Here is a 7,003-nt window from a genome sequence, read left to right as displayed (position 1 = left end):
CAGGTTGTGGGATCGGGGAGGAAGGAGAGAACATAAAGCCTCTGGATCCCGGCAAGATGAAATAGACATCCTGGCGGGAACTCAACACTCGTCTCTTCCATTAAAAGTAATCTCCGGAGGTGGGCAGCCACAGAGCAGCAATCGTGTGTGAGCGCATTGCCGTCCACGTTGGCCAGGCTGGTGTCCAGGTCCGCGATGGCCGCTGGGAGCCCTGTTGCCTGGAACATAGCATCCAGCCCAAGGGTCAGATGCCAAGTGACAAGACCGTTGGGGGAGGAGATGGCTCCTTCAACAACTTCTTCAGTGAGACGAGTACACGTGCGCAGGCCAGCTTTGGTGACCTGGAACCCGGAGCCGTGGATGAAGTTCACACTGGCAGCCACCATCGGGTCTTCTGCCCTAGAAGCTCCTCACCGGCAAGAGAGATGCCGCTAATAACCATGCCCCAGGGCCCTACACCGTTGGCAAGGAGATCATGGGCCTTGTCTTGGACCGAATTCAGAAACTGGCCCGCCAGCGCACGGGTCTTCAGGGCTTCTTGGTTTCCCACAGCTTTGGGGGAGGACCTGTCTCCAGGATCACCTCCCTGCCGGTGCATCGTCTCTCTGTCGATTATGGCGAGAAGCCCGAGCTGGAGCTCTCCACTTACGCAGCCCCCAAGGTTTCCACGGCTGTAGTTGAGCCCTACAACTCCATCCTCACTACCCACACTGCCCTGGAGCGAGCACTCTGATTGTGCCTTCTTGGTAGAGGACGAGGCCATCTATGACATCTGTCGTAGAAACCTCAGTACCAAACACCCAACCTGGGCTACTGACCTGAACAGGTGGATAAGTCAAACTGTGTCCTCCGTCGCTGCTTCCCTCGGATTTGATGGAGCCCTAAGTGTTGATCCGAGAGAATTCCGGACCGATCTGGTGCCCTACCCCCGCATCCACGTCCCCGTGGCCACCTACGCTCCTGTCATCTCCGCTGAGAGGGCCTGCTGTGAACAGCATCCCGTAGCAGAGATCATCGATGCATCCTTTAAGTCAGCGAACCAGACGGTGAGACATGACCCTCGCCGTGGCAAATACGTGGCTTGCTGCCCGTTGTACAGTGGTCCTATGCTTCCCAAAGACGTCAGTGCCGCCATTGCTGCCATCGAGACCAAAAGTACCATCCAGTTTGGGGACTGGTGCCCGGCTGGCTTCAGAGTTGCCATCAGTAACCTGCCTCCCACCGTGCTACCTGCTGGAGACCCGACCAAGGTGCAGCGAGCTGTGTGTATGCTGAGAGCACCACGGCCATCCCCGAGACCTGGGCTCACCTAGACCACAAGTGTGACCCGATGTATGCCAGGCACGCCCTTGTCCACTGGTATGTGGGTAGGGGCACGGAGAAAGAGGCCCATGAGAACACGGCCGCCCTCGAGAAGGATTCTGAGGAGGTTGGTGTGGATTCTGTGGCAGGACAGGGTGAGGAAGGAGGAGAGGAGCACTACAGTTAAAGATGTCACAAAGGTGCTGCTTTTACAGGAAAGCTTATTCTGTTTTAAATATTGAAAAGTTGTGCTCTGATCTGTTCATTTGTATGTAGAAGTGTGTACTCTCCTATACAATTACTGGCCTCTTTTTATTTATTTATTTTTTTAATTTTTTTTTTTCAACGTTTATTTATTTTTGGGACAGAGAGAGACAGAGCATGAACGGGGGAGGGGCAGAGAGAGAGGGAGACACAGAATCGGAAACAGGCTCCAGGCTCTGAACCATCAGCTCAAAGCCTGACGCGGGGCTCGAACTCACGGACCGCGAGATCGTGACCTGGCTGAAGTCGGACGCTTAACTGACTGCGCCACCCAGGCGCCCCTGGCCTCTTTTTAAAAACACAATAGCTTGGGGCGCCTGGGTGGCTGAGGCATTTGAGCATCGGGCTCTTGATTTCGGCTCAGGGCGTGATCTCACGGCTTGAGAGACCGAGCCCCGAGTCGGGCTGTGTGCTGAGCGCACGGAGCCCGCCTGGGATTCTCTCTCTGCCCCTCTCTCTGCCCCTCCCCCACTCTCTCTCTCCCAAAATAAATAAAATAAACTTAAGAAAAAAAATGATGCTTTGTTATAGACCCAAGCCATCTGTTTCTCTGATGGGTTTGAATAAAGTATTCCCTGTCTTCTATGAAGAGAAAAAAAAAGGAAGGACCGCTGGGTAGCTGTTATCGGCTCTTTGTGAACAGCAGACCGCGACCTCGAAGGGTTTGCGTTTTGGTAAAGCCCGAACCTCCAGTGTGAAGGCTCCATGTTCAAGGACACTGAACACTTCTGGGGGGAGGGGCTTCACCCCCACGCGCCCCGCCACCTGCTTTGTGCCGCTGTAGGATCCTGCAGACCGTCTTCCAGGGGCCTTCTCAGGACAAATTCTACAGCAGCTAGAAAGTGGTACCTGCAAAAAGGCAACAAGTTCAGAAAGAACGTGAAAAACACATTTCCTGCACATTTCCTGCTGTATCAGCTGTAAGGACTGGACTGTCATTTAGATAATGGCCTTTCACCAATGATTGAGCATTCACCCTTTTGGACTGAATCGGTTATGAAATAACGTAGGGGCTCTTAACCTTGAAAGGCCCACAGAGATACGTGATATGGAGCCAAATACCAAACAATCCGGTTTGGATTTGTTTTTTTCACAGAGTACGGGAAAGCGGGGGAGGGGCAGAGGGAGACAAAGAATGCCAAGCAGGCTCCGTACTGGGTGCTCGATCTCACAACCCTGGAATCATGACCTGAGCTGAAATCAAGAGTCAGATGCTCAACCGACTGAGCCCCCCCAGGCGCCCCCTAAAGAATCCATTTTAAAACAACTTTCAGGGGGCGCCTGGGGGGCTCAGCCGGTTAAGCATCCAACTTCGGCTCAGGTCATGATCTCACAGTTCATGCGTTGGAGCCCCCCTCGACGGGCTCTGTGCTGACGGCTCGGAGCCTGGAGCCTGCTTCGGATTCTGTGTCTCCCTATCACTCTGACCCTCCCCAATTGTGCTCTGTCTCTCTCTCTCTCTCAAAAATATATACACACTAAAAAAATCAAAAGAATTTTCAGTAGTTGCTTTCTAGAGAAAATTGGGGCCAGACAGCTTTTTTTTTTTTTTTTTAAAATAAGTCTTTGTCCAGGCGAGGATCCGGCTCCTGGAGATCTCCACCCCCTGAGTTTCTGTCCCAAATTCAGCCAGTAAGAGCCACAGGTCATGAGGCCTGACGTCAGGAAATCTTTGTCAAGACCTGAACTCTGATGCAGAAAAATTCAAGTTCAACCTGTCGTAATTGGCCAGCTTATTCCCCATAATATTTAGGAAGTCATCCAACACAAGGTGGGGCTCGGGACCGATCCCACATACCCACTCCTTTACCCCCTCCTCCCAATTAATACAAGCAGAAAGCAGGTTAATAAAAATCAGCACGCCTGTATGGGTCAGGGTTCCCCAGACTGACTAGATATAGTCAGTCCCCGGACTGATATAGATAGAGGATATAGATATAGAGATAGATATAGATACAGATATAGACATAGGTATAGGTATAGATTTAGATAAAGGTATAAATATAGATATAAATGATATAGATATAAGTATAGGTATAGAGATATAGAGATGATGGATAGATAGATAGATAGATAGATATTTTAAGGAATTGTCCCATGTGATGTTAGAGGCTGGCAATTCTGCAGTTCAGGCCGGCTGACAGTTAGGACCTCAGACAGTAGTTGGTGCCCCCCCTTGTGTCCAGCACGGCCACCCCAGTACGTGGGTAGGGCCTATAAGGTCGTCAGCTGTCCTAGGCACAATCCGAAGGCCCGCTGCCCCTCCCCCCACCCCCCCAAGACATACGCTCGGTGCGTTCCTGGCATTTGCTCTCAGCCCCGCGTTCCGGCCGTGAGAGAGGCTCCTGGGACCCTCTAATGGGCCACACCGCTGCTCCTCTTTACCCCAAGACCACGACAGCTCTGCCCCCATCCCCACATCTCTCTAGCACATTTTGTAGGGGGCTTTCTGAGAGGAAATGTAAGTGGGGGGGGCTGTCTGGACCCTGGTGGTCTCAGTGTGGCTTCCTTCAAAAATAGAGCTCAAGACAGAGAACTTGCATCCAAGTGATTTCTTTGGGAGCCGATCTTTAGAAGCAGGACTGACAAAACAAGAAGAAGTCCCAGAAAAAGAAGAAAAACCAACACGAGGGCATGCTATCAAGGTCACTGCCAAGGATGATACCTGGTTCTGATGAAACTTCTGAGAAGCAAAGAGAACCTTCCAGAACCCTTCTTCACCTGAAGGAGGGGAGGCTGGGGCGTGTGTCCATCCACCACAGTCACTACGGGTTGAGGGCCGCTCTGGGCATCTGTAAGCTGAGCCCGTGTTCACAAGGGCCTAGGGCATCAAACTGGTAAGTCCAGATGGGAGGGCCCGTGCCCAGAGCGGAGCAGGTCTAAGGGGAGCCATTCTGAGTTCACGGGGAGCTCCGGGCTGGGCTGGTGGGCTGCGAGGTGCTGAGGCATTGCCCTGCTGCCCCACAGAGAAGTGGTTGAAGGGCCAGAAGCTGTTCAGCCTGGAGGAGAAAGCTCTGGGTGTGTGACACATGGCCTCACACACCAAAGGGCAGTCTGCGTTAGATACAATGGTGGGGAGCGGGGGAAGAGATTCTGCGCCAGACCTTGGTCAGCCGCTCTCCAGGAGGGTCCCCCAAAATCTTCACGTGCAAAGAACAGTGGCGAGATAAAGGAAAACAAGAGGCACCTGGGTGGCTCAGTCAGTTAAGCGTCTGACTTCGGCTCAGGTCATGATCTCGCAGTTCGTGGGTTCAAGCCCCGCATCGAGCTCTGTGCTGACAGCTCGGAGCCTGGAGCCTGCTTCCGATTCTGCCTCTCTCTCTGTCAAAAATAAACATTAAAAATTTTTTATAAAAAAAGATAAAGGGAAATAATACTCTACAATGGTTGCTTTGACCGGTTTTCTAATCAGGTGCAGAGAATTTTCTGTTAGCTGGGCTGGACCTCAGCAAGCATTCCCTCATCCTGGTTATTTAGGCTTCTGGTGAAAGTAGGGCCCCGAGGCCCTCATTTCACCTCTCCGAGACCCAGCCCTAAATCTCGATTGTACCAAGACTAGAGGCAGCCGAGGATGCCAGTGAAACCCACAGGGTCTGGAGCCACAGTTACAGAGCTTGGGCTTGAATCTTAGCTCGACTATGTAACTAATCTTGTGACCTGGCCAAGTTCCTGGTGTCTCGTTTATAAAGCAGAGGTAATTATAGTGCCTCCTCCTAGGGCTGGGATGAGGAATAAGTGAATTATTTCGTATAAACCACAAGAGTGTCGGGGCGCCTGGCGGGGCTCAGCCGGTTAAGCGTCTCACTCTGGATTTCTGCTCAGGTCACGATCTCATGGCTCGTGGGATCAAGCCCCGCATCCGGCTCTGCACGGACGGCACGGAGCCTGCTTGGGATTCTCTCTCTCCCTCTCTGTCTCTGCCCCTCACCTGAGCGTGCACGTGCACCCTCTCTCTCTCTCAAAATAAAGAAATAAGCATTAAAAAAAAAAAAAACCCACAACAGCGTCTGCTGCATAGAACACCCAAGCTGTTAGTTATGATGATTAGTACTACCCTGTGCAGGATGAAATGCTGCCTGACGACACCACCCACCGGCAAGGGTGGTTATAATTCCCCATTTTGAAAAATCAGATTGTTACTTCGCTCCTTCGCAAAGAGCAGAGCGGTGGCTAGGAGAAAACCTGCGAATTCCCTCTTGCTTGGGCACCCACCCGAGGGAGCAGGGAACAGGCTTATTTTGGGATGTCCCGGGGAGTTTAAGCCACGCCAGTGAGGGGAAGATTTGTTCTAAGTATAATTACAAACTGTCTAATGTTTACGCTGTTCTCGATGGAATGGTGGGCGGCCCACGGGCGCTGGCATGTGCTAGGAAGTCAAGGATGGGTGTCTGGGCTCGACCTGGCCCTCTGTCGACGTTTCCTCCCGCACTTGTGAGGCAGAGCTTGGGAGGCAGGGCACAGAGAGGCCGGTTCCACATACAGGCACCAGACGATGTTTGGTAAATAACATTTTATAAGGTGTCTTGACAGTGACCTCGTTCTAGGTGGTTGAAAGCACTTTCAGCGAGTCATTGTACTTGATCGCGTCAGCCCTGTGATGCAGGTGTTGTTTGGTAGTGAGGCTCACTTCTTCCCCGGTCCTCCGGGTTTTGTGAGGAGGGATTCTCCTTAAGCACAGTGGCCTTTTGCCATATCCCTCTTTCTCCCGACAAAGGAAGTAGGTTACCAGCCAGATGGGTGGTCCCAGCTCCTCCTACCTCCCCTCCCCTGGGGGAGCCAGCTGACAAGAGGGAAGATTCTTCCTGCTCTGGTGGTCCGTGCCAGAAGTTCCAGTGGGCAGGCACCCTGCGAGAGAGACCCTAGATGTCCAGCATGGCTGCGAGGGCATGGCCACATCTTCCTGATGCTGGGCCTTGATGTTAGCAACCAATGCTCGCCTCAGAGCAAAAGCCAGGCCTTCCGAACCAGGCGTATGCCGGGATCTGTTTCTACCCTCAGAACACTTCCGACACCACATGTGTGGGTCCTTTCCGCACCAACCAATTCTCCACTTCCCGGACACCAGCTGGCTGTCCTACAACTCGATTCAATTCTGACACTAACTGCTCAGAGTTAGCGCAGACCACACAGGTCAAGGGCTCAGCCCCCCAAGACTGCCCCGCCTCAGACACAAGTCACAGGCCCAGGTGGCCCCCGCTCCTCCGACCGACCAGCTATAAATTTCCCACAACCCCCTCCTTGGGTTTAATAATTTGCTAGAATGGCTCAATGAACTCAGCAAAATACTTTACATACACGTAGCAGTTTATTATAAAGGCTCCAACTTAGGAACAGCCTAATGCAAAGGAGAGAGGTGCGTAGGGCAAGATGTATGGGTGGGGCGTGGGCACACAGAGCCCCCATGCCCTCTCCAGGAGTGTTCCCGATGTCCCCATCC

General features: G+C 52.5%; 1 pseudogene; it reads left to right on the top strand.

The window, feature by feature from the left end:
• Positions 1–248: 248 nt before the first annotated feature.
• LOC112866514 (tubulin alpha-1B chain-like) lies at positions 249–1,489 on the top strand (annotated as a pseudogene).
• Positions 1,490–7,003: the final 5,514 nt, after the last annotated feature.

The sequence above is a fragment of the Puma concolor genome, chromosome A2 (genome assembly GCF_028749965.1).
Source record: "Puma concolor isolate L17-30 chromosome A2, mPumCon1.1.hap2, whole genome shotgun sequence".
NCBI lineage: Eukaryota > Metazoa > Chordata > Mammalia > Carnivora > Felidae > Puma > Puma concolor.
This window is presented reverse-complemented; position numbering and strand designations above follow the sequence as displayed.